This window comes from Aythya ferina, assembly GCF_964211825.1.
Source record: "Aythya ferina genome assembly, chromosome: 2".
Lineage (NCBI taxonomy): Eukaryota > Metazoa > Chordata > Aves > Anseriformes > Anatidae > Aythya > Aythya ferina.
This window is the reverse complement of record NC_140297.1, coordinates 159,322,532-159,340,822: the sequence shown is the minus strand read 5'-3', so window position 1 is coordinate 159,340,822 and position 18,291 is coordinate 159,322,532. Positions and strand designations below refer to the sequence as shown.

The 18,291-nt window shown below is 42.0% G+C and overlaps 2 long non-coding RNA genes across 3 annotated transcripts; one reads left to right on the top strand and one right to left on the bottom strand.

The window, feature by feature from the left end:
* Nucleotides 1-525: 525 nt before the first annotated feature.
* LOC311433082 lies at nucleotides 526-3,280 on the bottom strand. 2 transcript variants are annotated; one of them, XR_014690554.1, is made up of 2 exons: nucleotides 3,197-3,280; nucleotides 526-1,555 (listed from the first exon to the last, which is right to left on the bottom strand). It is a non-coding gene; the product is annotated as an uncharacterized lncRNA (long non-coding RNA). The 2 variants fall into 2 exon arrangements; XR_014690555.1 differs by having other exon boundaries at nucleotides 526-1,418.
* Nucleotides 3,281-7,298: 4,018 nt separating this feature from the next.
* Nucleotides 7,299-17,684, top strand: LOC311430922. Its single transcript, XR_014689117.1, has 3 exons — nucleotides 7,299-7,836; nucleotides 12,861-12,954; nucleotides 16,345-17,684. It is a non-coding gene; the product is annotated as an uncharacterized lncRNA (long non-coding RNA).
* The last annotated feature ends 607 nt before the right edge of the window (nucleotides 17,685-18,291 follow it).

Genomic DNA, 18,291 nt, shown 5'->3' with positions numbered 1-18,291 from the left:
ATGGTTAGAACACCAGTATAACATTGGCCAGCAACACCCAAGGTCTTGAAGACCATTAGCACAATTCATTTGACATTTGACAATTCAGGTGAGCATTACCTACATAATAAGCTTCTTCCCAACCACAGAGACAAGGCGTAGATTTAACACAAGCCTGGAGAAAGATCTAACCCCTGTGTGATGTCATGGGATGACCTGTGACTACCCATGCAGACATCATCATGGTGGGTAGGACTTGGCAGGCCTCAAGGTCTCATGTATATCCAGTTTGTTTATGTGTTCCATAACATAGTTGTCCTCCAAGAACAGATCCATATTCAAGCTATTTAGGCATTGAATGACTTCTCCAAACAGTGAAAGACCAGTAGCTGTGTTTTCATGATCTATCTGCCTATCAGTACTAGTGCCACTAGTATGGGGTATGATGTCCTTCTGGTTTTCCATGGGGAGGCAGATGTATAGAGTGGAGGGAAGGATTTATGAAACGATGAAGAGTAAAGGAGGGTAGAGGCAGAAAGAAAAAAATTGGCTGCAGATACCTTTTATTCCTGTAGCTCCCTTATTGAGATACCATATGCATTGCACACATCCACCATGTAAATCCTTCTCATTATATAGGTAGGGAAACTGAGGTATGGAGAGGAATATTTGTCGGTTTTAGAAACAGACAACAGTGTAGGATTTCCCAGGATAGTACCTCCATTACTACTCTGTGCTTTTGCTTCTCAGGTGTCATTTTCCTCCACAATAACTCTCGCTTGTTTATAATGGCCAAGGTTCCTAAGTCTCCTTGGAATCAAGTAGAAAACGGGCCATAAAATGCCCTGATCCAAAGTCTCTCATCTCTGAGGTCTTCTCTCCATAGAGACTTGCAGAAAAGCAAATCCAAACTGAGTCAAGGCACTGTGTATGAAATTGCTTGGCAGACTTTAAGCCCTGTAGCTTCAATCTTGTTCAGAATTAAGGTGACAAATGCAGTGTGGCTCACTTCCTTTTGGCTTTATCAGACAGGAAGGTTTGGAGGTGAATTAATCCTGGCTAAATTAACATTTCTTTTGATCCTTGTTAGGTTTGTCCAGAGCAAGCATTTAGGCCAGCTTATGCTATCCGCCATAGAAGTTAAACTCAATAGCTTTTCTGCACATCCCAGTACGGGCAAATGCTGCAGTGGGTCTGGTACTTCTCTGCCTTTCAGACCCATGAGGAGGGCATGGTTTCTGAGACTGGTCACATCCCATAGTCCTGCTTGGGCTGGTGGCCACTGTGGCAACTACAGGCAGCTGCCTCCGGATTCGTGCCCTGAGCTGGTGGCCTTGTTCACTTGCAGTAGCATTCAAACCACCAAAGAAAGCAATGTCACTCCATCCAGAAGTGATGAGGTGCCACATCAGACTGTGTACAGACCTCCCTGAGCCATCCTGGAATGGAAAAATACAAAATGTAAGCATTTGAACTTCATCTCTGGGAGCCCCCATAACAGTTTCCTTCTTGCACAGACGGCTTCTTCCAGATTCTCTATCAAAGACAGTGCTGAAGGGACCTGAGGGCTAGAAATCTGCAACGAAAAAAATGAGAAACAGGCGTCCAAGCTCAGCTAGAACCTTCCACCAGCAAACTCTGCTTCTAGATATGATGAACCCTGTCCTGGGAACCCCACTGAAATGAGTTCTCTAAATCTTTCCCAGCAACAGACAGACCCATGGTTGTCTATCCACGACAAGAGCACCCAAATATTTGCAGGTTCTGCTTTGCATCTAGAGCACCATGTTCATTGCAAATGCCCTACAGAATCAACCTTTGATCAGCAAGCACACAAACTGATGCAATTTTATGTGACATATGTACAACACAGGCACCTGGAATAGTAGACAGCTGTCATAAAAATCCAGCAAAACTGGGTTCCTGTAGGCCTTTTATATAAAACAACAGATTTGAACAGCTGGTAAATGTCATCTTGTAGAATATGTCACATATAATCTATCAAGATAATGCCTACTTTTTTTTTTTTTCTGATAAATTTACACTTTTTTTTTTTTTTTTTTTTTTTTTTTACCTTAAATCAAACTAGACATGAAGACTGTGACCTTTCAACACCCTAATAGATGTGTCCTCCTGGCCAAGCTAGATGACCTAACAGGAGACCACCAAGGGTCTCTGCAAGAGCACGCTGGCATAGCTGTTTTACCTGGATCCACCCAAAAAAATGTGGATAATTGTCACCTGTATCAGCAGAAATCACTGTCTGGCAAACCTTCTAGCATGAGAACAGAGCTGTGCTTGCTGAAAACATGCAGTGTGAAACAGGGACTGGAAGAAACAAAACCAAACAGGAATAGTTTGCCTAGTAATTTTTTCCCCCATTTTACCTACCCATCTCACCCAGAGATGTCTCTTCAGAGACTGGACATACTTAGTGCTTAATGTCCAAAACCAGCATCACACTGGGGTAAGGACACAAGAAGCCAGGCTTATTGCCCATCCAGGAAAAAATGGTTTCACCCAAAGGGCTCAATTAATCCCAGACCCTGCAATGTATTCAGGGTACAGAAAAACATCACCTTGTCTGGCCCTTTGCACACTGCCATGGCTTTGGGAACTCACTGCTTTTATGGAAGATCCTTGCAAAATGACTCACAACTCATGAAGTCATTGCTTAGTCTCTATTTCCTTACAATTCTGAAAATCAGAATCAATCAAGCACTTTTTTTTTTCTTTTTTTTTTTTTTTCCCCTCCTACTCAGCCTTTTCTCTAATATTCAGAGTGCAAACTAGCCACTTGCCTGTAGTTTTACCTGGCTGCTGAAATCAAAATTCAATCACAGACTCCAAATCTGTTAAGCCAGAACATTTTCCATGGCATGAAAGAAGCTTAAAAAATAATAATAATAATAATAACAACACTTTTAACAATAATAAAATAAAGGAACCCTGTAAAGCTCAGCCCCCTGCCACGGGGGACTCATAAAGATTCAGGTCTTGTTTCTTTGACGCTGAGGCTCTACCTCTCAGAAGGTACACGGTGTCAATCAGGATTTTTGCTACTGGAAGCAGGGGCCCAAGTCTCTATGGAAACGAGACGGAGGTGCCGCTGCCTATGGAGAGGCGTTCTGCATAGATTCCCTGACAGTTTACATTTGCTCAAGATATTAATACCACTGTAGTTCTAGAAAAGACAAAAAAAAAAAAACATTTTAACTTCCCTGGACTGCAGCCCCTTGTTGCTGTTGTTCTGGCTGCCTTCTTCTCTCCCCTTTAACCTCATTCAAGGATCCCCTTTGATGGGTTCTATTTATTTACAACAGTGTTATAAATGACTAAATAAGCGACTCAGGTGGAAAATCAATCTAATGAGTTTCCCTCCATAGAGGATGTCAGGATATAATAGGTATTTGCAGCTTCCCAGGATGGATTTACAAATGAAGGTACAAGCAGGGGGAATAGAGGCCCCCACTGCAGCATACATTTTTGTGGGGGACATGATAAAGATTTCTACCTACTACAAGGAGCATTATACCATGACTGTATCTAACCCTGATTCCTCTGAAACTAAGCCCCACATTTGTCTCTTAGGGAAGTTATCTCAAGACCATCCAGCACCTCATTTTGTGCATCCCCCAGAAGAGCATCCCTCTCGCAACTCCTTCATAGCTGCTTTGCTTTCTTTACCACCAACCAGACAGAAAACAAAGTGATCAGAGCTGGTCCATGGGTGGGTGGTTTCCCTTTCTCTTTTGTTGCTCAATTACTTGTTTGTGGACTGAGGAAGGTGAAAAATCAGTGAGTTATTCATCATCCTGACTGTATCTGAGGAGCTGAAGGGACTACTGGAAGTAGTTCAGGAGTTGTTCTGTGCCTGCTATTGTGGAGCTTGGGAGCTGCAGTGAAGCTTGGCTGTGCACAGGGTTGAAAGATTGGAGATATATATTCAGATTATACAGCTCTCATACAGTAAAACAGTAAATATGAGGGGGGTGACAGTGGAATGGCAAGTGGAGGCAGTAAGGGTCCAAGCACCAGACACAAGCTTACTAGATATAAAAAGCAGAGTGACATGGTTATGACAAACATTCAGTGAAGGTAGAGGAGACTGTCCCCTAGGAACCTTAGCTCAGGTCCTCGCAGACTCAGTAAGTCCCTGCCTGAACTGCTTGCAAGTCACGCAGGAGCTGCCAAGTTGTGGGGTAATGGTTTAAGGAATGTGTCGAGACTGGTTTTGGTTCTGACTCCTGCTACTGCCTGGAAAACACCGGGACCACACATGGCCCATCTCCTGCTAAAACCTGGCAAAGGCTTTCCATAGCTCATCCCATGCTATGAGAAGTAGCTGCCTACTTATTGCTCTGTGATCTCTTGCAAGAGAAATTAGTGCCTGATGTTTTCCCCAAACACATTCAGAGGCATTACAGAGGGAGAGTGGGGACCTGCCTGGGGGATCACAGAGCCACAAAGAGCTGCAGGATCATACCGTCCACCTGCTTCAGGACAATTTTATCGGTTGCCATGTTGAAACTCGCAGATCATGTTCTACATTTTTAAAGCTTTTTTTACTAGCGGATACCTCACGCTTTCTCCAAGCAACAGCCTCCATGGGACTGTAGCTTGCTGCCAGAATATCTGGCAGCATCAGCTCTGGCTTTGGACGGTACTTGACCATCCCCTGCAAGTAAATCCCTCTGTTGCAATGCCTAATGTCCCTCTAGAGATAAAAATGGACCTCAGAGATTAAGCTTTTACCTTTCTAAGGCTAAATTTTACTGAGAGTATTATAACATTGCAGAGGAACTCCACTGATGAAACTTCCTCAGCTTCCAGCTGCATCTGTTCTCTGCATAATTCAAGAATATTTTTCTTTCCATACCTTTTTGGGATTTTTTTTTTTTTTTTTTTTCCCAAACACTGAAGCTGGGTTTTCACTGAACAATGCAGCTGGAAGACATCTGTTCGGGATGAGCTCAAATGTTCGCTAGGGAATTATCCATACCCCAGGACACTCAAAATAAGATAGAGGCCAACTCATCCCTCAGGCAGGACACTGCTGGGAGTGCAAGGAACATGAATGGGTTGAAGAGCTAATCAGATCTGAGTGCTTCCATGGCTGCTGTTGCTATGAGACTGCTTCGTTGGCATCTGCAGGATGAGTACTCCCCTACCATTAACTTCTTTAGAAATTAGGCTCTCAGGTACTAAGTGATGAGAAAGAAAGATAGAGCCAGATTTTAAGGAAAATACCCATATAGACTCACACAAGCAAACAAGCCTGAAGCTCTTTTCACTTTCTGGTGATTAAGTGGTGTTTTCCACACAGGTGCTGTTGTCATGTGATGGAGTCCCTGAGTAAAGAAACAGTGAAAATGATGAAAAAAGGTGTTGAACCACTCTCCGTCTTTCTTCTTCATGCAATAAATACGTAGGTCAGTAGCTGAGCTAATTGCATCCTGATGGAGCCCGTGACTTTCTCACTCTTCCCTACTCTTCTCAGCCCTGATCTACACTGGGGCTAAGGAAGATGAAAGGTAGCTGCACATTCACTCTCTGCTCCAGTGGACTTCAGGGCCATACAAACATCAATAAAAAGATTCACACTGTGTGAAACAAGCTTTACCCAAGGCTCTGCTTCTTCAGACCTCTACAGAAGAGGTGATTACACATGTGCTACAGGTATTGGATGGACTATACCCACTCATGACTCAGTAGAGATTAGTATAGGTATGACCGTGCCAACTACAGGAGATGAATCAACATTATTATAAAGAAATTACCTAGCTGTACAGACCTGGAATTGCACCTCAAGGGGCTTTCAGACCTTAAAGAACCTATATTTGTAAGACATTTTCCCCAAATTTACTTAAAGGTCTAATGAAAATAAATGTTTGGATATATTATTTTTTTTAAATGGTTTTGTCATGGCAAACACTAATAGTATCAGCAGTATGTGAGAACATGGCATTTGAGGACCTTCTTTGAGCAACCTGGTCTAGTGGAACATGTCCTTGCCTACGTTGGGGGGGTGGACCTAGATGATCTTTAAGATCCTTTCCAATGCAAACCATTCTATGAGTCTATGATATTATGACCTAGAACAGACACCAATTCTGGGACTCAGTAAGGTTCTAGGAAGGAATCAGTTCTCAGTGATCTCAAAAAAAATGTCATTTGGAGACAGTTTCTGCAAAGGCCTTTAAGCAGAATTCATCTTGGGAACTGTCTACTTTTAGCTCCCACCCCAAGACTGTGTGAGGCAAACCCTCTGGGTAACCGAAAACCAGGACTGGGGGAATGGCTCCATCTTGCACAGAGGGTGGGAATAGAGGTAAGCCATCATCTTCTCCAGCTTGCAGATCACTCCTCCCTCTCCATTTTCTGCATGCAATGTGTAGTAAGGGTCCTGGCCCTAGAGTCCACTGGGTTACTTTTCCTACTCTACTGCTGTTACTAGTCTCCAGGCTGAATCAAAAATCTCCTACAAAAGCATCTCTCTTGGTTACTGTTTTATTTCCCAGATTTATTTTTTTTTTCTCCAATTACCTGCAGTGACTTGCTGAGCATTTTAAAACTTCTCTCACAAGTGAGTCCAAAACCACACCTGGAACAGGGTGTTTTTGACCCTCTAATGTCTATATTTTCATTTCTTTGGCTTTGGGTTTTTTCAAGAGAAAACAATGGATTATTCTACAGCCTTAGCCTGCCTGGTTTCCTAGTTTTAATCAAACACATCTATTCTTTCACCTCTGATTCTCAGCAACAGTGGCCTAATTTGGATTTTACCCTTGTTGTGTAATGACATAGTAAAAGCACTTTCCTATTATTCGTCTGTTTCTATCCCCTATCATTAATGCTGTCATAATGACTCAGTTCTGGACAAGGATTTTTCTCTGAAAACCCCAGGTTCCACCCCCTGTCCCTGAGCTGCTGAGCTGCCTGTTTCTCCTGATGTGAGATTCTGCTTTGTTGATCTGCTAATCACACTCCTTTCCTGGCATGGATCCACTGGGACGGTTCCTGAACAGACTTTCAATATGCTAGCTTTTCTGAGAATTTGTCTTGACTTAATTTGTTTTGATTGTCCACGGGTAATTAGGGCAACGCCCCCAAATGCAATTTCACAGCAGTGCACCTTTGACATGTGCTGGACACTAGGATGTGTTTATCTCCTCTGATGCATACACCTTAAGAAACGTAGGTGGGGCAAGGGTACCAGACAACATCTCCCTACAGCTGAGATCTTTAATATGTTGACTACAAGCACCTGGTGATAGGGGTTGCACAATGGTTATAGGGGTTGCAACAGTCTCAGCTGTAGCAAAGGCATAAGGTGGGCAGGCCAATGGGTGCTGGGTGGCTCCATAAAGCCACACTCAGAAACTCCTGGTGGTTTGTTTTCTTTCAGGGTTGGGTATTTAAATTATTCATCAGGCCGCATGCCATTTTAGCTCTGCTGGTAGTGAGGGGACATAAAGATAATTCCTGTTGGGCTGACTGTTAGGCTGTACTTGAACAACTGCATCTAGCAAGAGGCCTACTGGTTTCTCTCCCCTCTGCCTATGTGGAGAGTAACAGACAATAATAGTTCAAGAACTCCTAAAGAAGAGGCTGATATTTCTTGTGAAGTTAACAACCTAATGTAAAATTAGTCATCTATGTTTCCTCATTGAACTACAGAGAGAGAAAAGCATCTCTAAAGGACTCTTTCTCCCATCTCATGGTACTGCCTAAAGGACTTTTGAAAGTCATCAGCTAAATTCAGCAGCTAAACTTGGGTGACAGAAATCCCATTCCTAGAGTTGTTTCCTGTTCAAGCTTCTCTTGCTTTTTCTTCTACCTTCAGCTATTCAGACGGTAAGCTTCTGCATGTGTGTATATATATAGATACGTATGTAGCACCTCCAATATATATATTCTTATATATATATATATATTTCGCATAAATACATGATATTGGTTGGTAGGAGACTTCTATTTTCAGCAGGCCTCCACGTATATCTCTCATACATATAATGATACCTTGCATTTTTATAGCTTTTATGACTTCATGGGCTTTCAATAGGAATAGAGCCTTGCGAAGAGGTTCTTTAGTCTTTGGCTCAACTAGTTCAGATATCACAATTCAAGCAAAGAAGTTATATACAAGTTATATGTGGCATGTGAACAGGAGACAGTCCAAGATGTTGTACCATGCATACCTAATATCCAGACCTGGCTATAGAAGATGACAAAATGGAGGGTGATTGCAAGCATCTCATCCTCAATCTGTACAAAACCCAGTGTGAATAGAAGTTCTCCTTGTCACTTAAAACCAATACAGTCATAGCTACAGCATAACAAACATGTAGTTCTGTGAGGGATTAAAAATTTCCTGGGATAGTCTGAAACTCTCCTCCACATCCCTTTAAAACATCCCAGCCCAGTTCTCCTGCTTGCACTTTTGCAGGCTACTAATAAAACCTTCCTGAATATCATTGCAGGCTGCAGGCTTCCCATTTTGTCTCTGAGGCATTCTATGCTGCAGGGGGCTTTTATTTGTCTGTTCCTTTGAAGCTCACCGTCTGCTGCCTGTTCCCATCTCGCTCTGCTCTCTCCGCCTGACATATGTGAAGCTTGAATACTTTCCCTCACAGATACTGCATGCTTACTGCAGTCTTTAAAAATAAATCAAGCTAGGAAATAGTCATGATTAATGGCCTCATGCAAAGACAGAACATCAGTCAGTAATCTATTACCCAGCTTGTCTGTGGTACCCAGTACTGTGGCTGAACCCCCCTTACAATTCTCCTGCCTTTTTTTTGCTTTTCTTTCTCATATGGATCTAGAAGTCTATCAATACACTCTAAAACTTCCCTCCCTCCCCCTGGGACAGATGGAGCTTATCAAAATGATAAAGGAGAAAATAGACAACATTAATTCAGCTGTGTTAATGAAAAAACATCTCTGGATTTAATTGCATATATGCATGTGGAACAGGGCAAGGAGGAGGGGAAAAGGATACATGGAAGATCAGGATGCCCTTTCTTGGAGGGGAAAAAGAGGTTCTTACTCCAGTCCTAGAAACCATAATTGCTGTCCCTCTTCCCTTCAGGGCTGTTCAACAAAAAGAATAAATCTCAGGGAAGCAAGAACGTAGCAGGGAGAGCACCATGGATGTCCACAAGTTGGGCGAGTCCTAACAAAAAACTTCAGAGCAGCAATATCAGGTGATAAACACCTTCATCTGACAGATTTGGACATCACTGGGCCAAAGCCCAGGCCCAGCATTTCTTATTTGTCTCCTGATTTTGTCTGGCCTTCAACTGGGCAGCAAAAAGAGCAGTGCAGGAAGAAAAGGAGCTCCTCCTAGCTGCAGAGGGAACAGGCAAATCTCCTCTGAGCATGAGGATGCCTATGGATGACTGCAGGAGGAGCTGAGCCGAGTTCCTCAGGGGGTCCTCTCCTTTGCCAGCTCTGCTGCAGTGTTGCTCTTGGACCTTTGGCAAACCATTTAATTTCCCAGGTCTCCATTTCCTGTCTCATCTCTTCTCTTCAGATGGCTCTGTAGGGCAGAAAGGATCTTTTAATTGCAAATCCCCCAATCCAGGAGAGCCCTGATTTTGTGCTGAGCTATGAAAGGCACTGCAATAACAGCAATGACATCTCCTTCTGTAAGGCGAAGGACAATCGCAGACAGCACAGATGGCTGAATTGTATCATAGCAAAATCTGAGGAAAAGCCCTGGCTGTAAAAAGCAACAAAAAGAAGCAGGTTTGCTGTCCTTGAGTATGACCCAGAATCATTCAACTTTGCACCACAAGCTGGCTTTTTTGTGCAGCTTTATCCGCCAGTATCTAGTTCAAAGGAGTAATTGCTGACCTGGGGCTTGTAAGGGAAAGCCCTGGGTCCTTGGCTGAACATGTATTAGTTCTGGTGCTTTTCACCTACAAAGTGTGCTGGAATGAAGAGGCAAAAAGGAAGAGAAGGGGAGAAAACAAAAAACAGACTTAGACTTTATTGGAGATGCTTATGGAGGTTACCCAGAAACAGCAAAATGACTTTCCAGTGAGTAAACAGGCTAGCAGAATCCAAACAGAGCTCAGTGCACAAGACTTAAAGAACTCCTGCAGTTTTTAGGGTGATTTTTGAGAAGAGAAAATAGTTAAGAAAAATTACTTGTTTTGTCTCTCCTTCCCACTCAAACCCTCCAGAGAATAAAATTGCAACGTAAATGCATACCAGAGCCTTGCTGTCTCTGATTCTGACTGCAGATCTGGATTAAGATGGAAAACATTTATCTATATATAGATATATACGTAAACATACATGTATAGATGTTTTGCTTTGTTCATACAAGATAGCCAGACTCAGATGGCTATTAGAATTAATTAAACACTAAGAGATGTTTTGCAAAAAGTTTTTCTATCTAATGGGTAGGCAAAAAGAAGGGCACCGAAGCTCTGTAATTAAGCAGTAGCCAAGAGGTACAAATTCATTTGTTGTTAGTCAGAATATTCTTTTTGTCTGAATCTTAAATCAAAATTGAGTCTAGATGTTGTTGCTTCTCCTTTCATTTTCTGAGTTTTACACGGCATTAGATATGCATTCTATTTCAGCTCCTTTTAGGAAGATCTTCCACAGCGCATAGTAAAAAGGCACTTCAAGTTAAATAACAGTATTTGAAGAAAATTGATATTCACATTTAAGCAAATGAATCTTTTAATATTATTATTTATTTTTTTTAACAAGTTGTATAAAAACATGTTTAAGAGTGAAGTCTGTATTTAAAAAAAAAAGTGTGAGAATATGGCCCTGGGATCTCCAGCATGTGGTTTTCTTGAGGAGGAAGCACAGTCAACATGTAAGTGCACTGATGAGATAAATGTGAACAGGAATAGTACACTATGTTCCAGGCTCGATATAGACATTCTCAAGGAAACAACAACAAAAAAATACATGTTGTGCTAATAATTTGTATGTCAGTACCCAACACACACTTCCAGCTGGCATCTTATGCATATGGAAAGATAAGGTCTGTTTGGTAAAAGGAAAATCGGTACAGCAAATTATTATTATTGCAGCCTTCATAAATTTCTCAGAAGAAAACAAAAATAACAGTGTGAACTCTATTTCCAACCTGAATTTCAGATTTCCCCTCCTAAAAAATTGTTTGGTTGTTTTTGTCTGCCAAATAATATTCTATCACTTTATGCTTATGGTAACTAGTAAGCTTTCTCAAAGATTAATTTTGTTTATAGCTCAATTATAAAACTGGATTTGATTTTAGGTTATGTGATGTTATCTCACTGTAAATAGCTCTTCAAATAAGAATTTTTACCCCATGTTGAGGAATTAATGGGAGCTGAGCTGCCAGTTACATATGAGAGTCCCTTCCTTGCAAAAAAATATTTTGTGTTGAGTGGGGAGTCAACTTATTTGTCATCCATAACCTTCTTGACAGGTAGGTGCAGTACAACAAAATATCCTAGGTATTTCAAATGGTATTAGACAACTGAATGAACTGTTTGCTCTCCACAAATTATTAAAAAACCTTTTAAGTATGAAAATATACAGCCAAAGATCCCCTCAGCTGTAAAATCCAATAAAAGTAAATTTGTTCACTGTAAGGCTGAATCAGGGTGTTGGTGAAGTGTTATAACAAATAAACAAACAAAAAATAGACAACAAAAACAAGAGAATAAGTGGACCTGACTTTAATGAAAGAAGAGGTGGATTTTACTCATCTGCACTAGACGAAGTCTTGGCAAAGTGCAGGGTCATTTTGAAATGGTTCATTCAAAACGTCTTTACAGATCATAGGCTTCATATCTGAGCCAACCATTTCTATGCAGCCTGAAGAGACTGCAAAGCTAGAAAACACTTGCTGACTTCATAACAGCCTCTCCTAACTTTTGCAAACTCTGGCCTGACCTACTTCACGATACAGGTTATTAAATTCTCCCAACAATTCTTATATCTATCCAACAGAGAGTTCTCCTGTAACAATATATCCTGTGAAATGCTCCTAGCTTTTTCAGAAAGACCTGAGCTGATAGAAAAGGCAGTCTATTCTCATGGTTATTTATCCTAATAACCTACGTCTGTGTGGTATTTTTAGTCTGCTTGTATCTATGCTTGGCTTCCAGGTCCTGGATTTAGATCCAAGTTTATGCTACAGAGGAAAGATCTCCCACCCCACTGAACTATACTAACACCCTCTGTTCCCTACAGGACCCATCTTCTTTAAGCCCAGTCTAGGTATTAAGTATTGCCAATGACTTTTGGCCAGTTAAAATGAAGAGTTACTGGGACAACCTATTGATTGCATAGAACATTTAAGTCTCATTGAAAGTGTTTAGCAGGAATTGTACTTGGTTAGAGTGGACTTGGTTTTGTGCATCCTATTTGTAATGGGGGAACACCAAAGAGTGAAAAAGGATGTCACTCCTGAGCTGTATCCTTACCACAATAAATGGGATGTGACGGAGGTTCTTTGAGATGTTTCACAGACCAAGTGCCATGTGGCTTGACGCTCTCTGAACTTTGCTTTTTAATTGCATAATGCAATCGCTGTCAGTCGTGGGCATCCCAGGTGTGCTCAGCTGAAACACAGCTCTTCCCCAGAGCCACTCGTCTCCATAATAGCTCTGCCACCTCTCATTAGCAGTTTCCCCATGGTAATCCAAATAGACATCACCATTCCGGTGCAGCCCAGCGTGGGTCATTTCCATGAAACAGCAGAATTCATTACGAATGAGCACCAGAGAAATCTGCAGCAGGCAGAAGATAGAGAAGTAAATGGGGAGAGACTTTAGAGCACACCTCATGCATCTATAATACAATTACTTGCCAAAGGGAATGACAGCTTTGATGTGATTTTTTTTTTTTTTTTTCTACAGTAAGTCCCGGAATCTAAGCACAGAACAGCACCTTCCATAGGCTCTGAAATGAAGATGAAAGGGAATTGCAGCTCATCGACAGATTTGCAAAGAGGTAGGACTCAGCATTGTGCTTTGACACTTTTCTGGACTCTTCAGACTGAAAGCATACTTTTGAAAAGGGCAGGAAGAGACAGCAAGCAATAGCTGCTTGTGGAGGAGGTAATTCTCTTCCACTTATAGCCAACTCTGAGCACAGATTGCATGCGATGCTATTAAGAAGTGATAAGGAAAGCGAAAAATTATTTATGTATATAATCTAAGTAGTCCTGTGGATAATTCTGTATTCTTTAAACTTACATATAGAAGAGCCTCAAGGAGCTCTTTCCTGCTCAAAGGATCCAAAATTAGCTAGGCTAATCAGGGCAAACCAATAAAAAAGACATGTAAAAAAATTAAAATTCTTCCCCTCTACTTCAGTAGGCTCTCATCATCCCACACTGTCCTCATACAAAGACTTATCCCCAGTTCTGATTCCCTTGCACTAGAGATGATACTTTTGTGACTGTTTTGGTACATAATAAAGCTCTGGGCTGCTGTGATGTTAGAGGTGGTAAGCATGTGGCTGGGACAGTGGATTTCTTCTTAGGCAGCAAGCGAGTGCCTGGGGATATTTGACAATGTCTTTGTGGCCTGGAAAGGGACCCATTTGCCAAGCAGTTCTGAAACGGACTTATCAGAAAGGAACATCCCAGGCAGTTAACATAGCCATTTCTCTTCAAAATGTGCCACTTGAATGCAATAAAAGGGAGCCCCAGCCTTACCAGCAAGGCGAGGGGATTGCCCAGGTGTTAGCAGTGTTTGCTGCCCACGCCAAGCTCTGGCTAAAAGCCCCAGCAGGCATTTAGCAATTCTCTCTCCCAGCCATCCTGCCAAAGACCAGCATCAATTTGCTAGCCCCAATTTGTGCTTTGGAAAGCTAATGCTCTGAGCTTGTTTTGAGATGCTTGGATAGAAAAGACTTCCTGGGAAGAAGAAAGGCAGTCTTGGAAGAATTTAGTACCTTGGGAACAGGCAGCAAAACAGTCATCTGCCACTTATTCACTGTATGGCCCACCACAAATGCTGTTACACACAATTTTACCACTTGTGAAAGGATCTGAATATGTGATTCATCTGTAATACATGTAAAGAAATGCATTGTGGACATCTACTGCTGAGCCCCCTTCATACAGGGAGAAAAACAGGCATTTTAAAACATGATTCATCCTTCGTTATTTAGCTGGCTACTTTAGGACGGGAGGAATTACCCTCTGGAAATGGCTGTTGATTGCAGAGGGAATTCAGGGTGACAGTCACAGATGGCTACGTCTGGCTGATGAGTCCCTCCTAAACTGCCTCGTTATGTGTGTACACAGAGCCCAGCGCAACAGGGGCCCCAGCCAGAGCGAAGTGCTGCTCCTATATCCACGGTAATAAAGAGGAGCTGCTGCTGGGTGCAAGCTGTGTGTTTGGCTTTGCCGTGTGGCAGCCTGGTACCTCAATGCCATGGCTGTTCCTGCATGCCTTCTCCTTGTTTACCACTAGATTAGCCCTCAAAAAAAAGTCTGGGAGAATGTGCAATATGAAGTGCACAGGGAATATGGGTGTAGAGGTTGCATTGAACATGTTTGTTAGGGCTTTGCTGAAATTTCATGGGGCAGGTGTGCAACACCACATGCTGTTATCTGAAGGTTCATGTCCATGGCAAATATAAGCTGACAGCGTGTTCCTGAGTGCAAGGATCTCGTCCAGTGGCAAGAAATAATCACAGAATCATCTAGCTTGGAAAAGACCTTCAAAATCTTCAACCATCAACCTGATGTGCTGAGTCCTGTCAGTAAACCTTGTCCCTCAGAACCACAAGAAGATGCACTGCTGACAAGCTAAGTCTGTTACAAACAGCAGACTCCTTCCCCCCTGGTTTTGGATGATTCAGGGACATACTGGTGACTCTGCCCTAAGTTTCTGCTTTGATACAGTGGAGTGCACTCGTCTGTGGGGTCCATTTTCCAGGACCTTGGTGTAAAGAGCAGCCCTGAACAAGCACATGTGCATGGGCTGTGCTAACAACATGTATTGCCAGCTACCACTGTATGAGGGCAACTTCTCCCGCATAGGAGATGACACAGACGTTTGTTGCTGGCTTGTTTCAGCTCCATCCTTCCCACGTGGGCTCGCTCCATGAACCAAACAATAACCTCTGTCTTTTGCTTACTCATTCCTTTGAAAAGTCCTCATCTGACTACTATTTATTTACAAGCAGCTGTGTTTTTTAACTGCAACACTAACATTACCTCTCTGTAGAGCTCTGGGATTCACTTTGTGGCATGCAGAAGTGTTATTCTCCATGCCAAGTCATGCCACTTCAGCTCTCCCTCCACTCCCACATTGGGGTTCTTCCAGTTGCAATCAGTCCCATGCTTGGGCTGGTGTAAATGTGGATTGGGTTTTATTAAATGAGTCTCTCTCAACCTCTTATCACCACTCCTGACACACTGCTTATGAATATGCATATGTTCGGTGACTGCTCACAAACTCTAAGGCAGTGCTACAGTGCCAGTCAGCAGCTGCTACCAAGCTGGATTTCAGCCTTCATCTATAATTACACCAAGAGAAGGATTTTGCCAGAACAACCCTCCTTCATAAGTTAGGATGTTTCTGATTTTTCAGTTGTAAAATAGGATTTCACTTATTGTCACCAGTGACAATATTTCAGGTTTAATATCACTCCTCTTACAAGGTGCCTGTTGTATCCCATCCATGACAGCAATAATATCCCAAAATATACACTATGCAGCAAGCGACAGGGCAGCTGTCTGCAATGAAATAAAACAATAAGCAGGGGGTTGTAGTTCTGCTGGGCCAAATCGATCAGCAATATGCCTGCTATTCCCTACATCCACAGATGATCAGATTTAAAACCAGATGAAAGACAAATTCACTCAGCCTTTCGTTTGTTAAAACTGGAGGATTCAAAACAAGGTCTACATCCCAAGTCTAGAGTGCTTCCACAAAATCGTATCAGTCACTTATTCTAAGTGATAGCACATGGGGAAAAGCGACAGCTACTTCTATTTCTGTTGCCTTGGATGTCACAGCATAAGGACCAGCTATCCAGCTAGAGTAACTGGGGATTAGCTTTGAGTTCTTGGACTCTAGACCTTGCATTTCTGTGCTGAGACCTGAAGAGGTTCAGCTCTTTTCTGCTGTCATATTCTTAACCAAATCATTTGATTTCTGTATTCCAGCTTGTGCTTCTTTATTTGTTTACTACCTGTAAGAAAAGGGACAGAATCTTCCCCTTGCTTTTTTTTTTTTTTTTCTTTTTCTCTTATGAATTCTCTCAAAAATTCCAGATCTATAGTCAGGCTTTAAAAACAAATAAGAAATTTACAAGACTCAAACTGAAATAAAAAATCCAACAAGTCTAAACTTGTGGTTTTCTTTTGCTTTCCTTCCACAGATAGTTGGTTATTACCTCTGGAATCATGATCAGGAGAATTTGGATTTCCAAAAACCTTTTCTATCTTCAGAAACTGGAACAACAAACAGCTGACTTTTGATTCAGGTTTCTTTCTGTTGACCTAATCAGAGAATAGGCTTAAACATCTTTCTATCAGAAAGGATTCATGCGAAGCACTTTGGCTTCAATAAAACAGTGGCTTTCAGTGAAACATTGCTTTGGGAGCTGCAAAAAGCTGTCCAGGAGAGCACTGGCAAACTTCAATCCCCTCTTCTGCATTCTACAAAGCTCAATTTTCCTACACAGCCAACAGCATACAGTAAGGACTGGACTCAAATGGTTTCCCATGGGGTGCCTCTCTTTGCTGATAGAGTAGGGATTCAAGGTCTGGCCTCTCTGTTTAGCAGGCTATCTGACACATTCCTCAGCCTCAGACTTTAGATGCACTTGTAGGCTCTTTCAAGTTTATTAGCCATTTGCAGAAAGTAGTCCGAGTACAGTTTTAAATATTAAGTACATTAAATTCTGGTGGGAAACATGAGATCAGCAAATCTGAATAATAAAACTCTACGTGTATTTAGAAGCAGAATTCACAGCATGGGTAGAAAAGCCCTGGTCAGACCTATTCTTGTTGGACTGCTTCAGCTAAAAGTCCATTTCAGTTCAGACTGTGGACAATGCTATGCTCATCTATGAGTGATTTATTCTCCTTTACAAATGACTGAGCCGAAACCTTTGGCAATAGACAAGAGTTGGATGAGTGAAATGACTGAGGTAATTTCATGCCTAGTTTGATGACGGGCTATCAGGTGCACTATGATGATCACTTCACCATAGTCTAATGGCCAAAATCTGACTGAGCCCTGGTACCAAACTCTATGTGCACTATGAGTCAGACCCAGGTATGAAGTACAATATAATAGCTTAAGCCAAAATTCAAGGTGTTTTGGTTGGGGTGAACATTATAAAATGACACGCCAACTCAGCTGATGGATGGTAGCTCAGTAATGCCTTGGATGACATACCTCTACTATTGATTTTAATGACCAAGAGCATCCTAGAGGATGCCATATATTATTCCAGGGCACTTCCCTCGATGTCCTGTTTTTTTATGGATCCTTTTTCACTGGAATTCACCTTTGAGGATACATTTCTGGCATCTTCTTGTCAGTTTTGTAGAGAGCTATTTAATTTTGCATTGCTAGTAAACAAGCAGAGACAAGACTTTCAGACAATGCTGTCTGCCATCATTTCAGTGTTTCAGAACCATCCTTGATCTCCTTGTCTTTTGCTCCTAAAGATCTGATCTATGTTTCATTTAATATTTAACAAAGACTCACCCAGCTTCATGCTACCTACTGTCAGATGAAAGTCAGCTTGGACCCACCAATCACTCCAGCCTTGCCTTACATTGCTTTGCTGTTTCATCTCTCCCTTCCTGCCCTGACAACTTTCTTTCCACTCCATGCTACAGTGCTGTGTCTGAGGCCAGTGAACATTTCGTCTCACCTCAGAGCATGTCTGGCTAGACTGTTTTCCTTTTCAGCCTTCAAGAGATTTCGTGTTGCTCACTGTTCATTTTATCTTTTTTTGTATGTTAGCAGCTGACTTTTGCCAGAGAGAACTAGTTTGTGGTCAAGTGTACTGCTGCCCTTTGCACAGTGGTATTTCACTTTCTGAGTGGGAGCAAAGGCTGTAGGAGAACTTGAAGAAATTTTCTCTGTGTTCATTGCTATAAAGAGGGTAGAGATCAATATACCAATTATCCTCATTTCAGTGTTATCCATGGCACTGGTGTAAGGAACACATAAGTCTGTATGTGCCTGGGCCTGAACAGTGGACACCATTCCAGAGCTAAAACATATTTTTCTAGCCTAAGCTACAAACAAACAAGAAAAACCACATAGCTATTGACTTCCTGGAGTGTATTGCCCCTTGGTAAGAGTT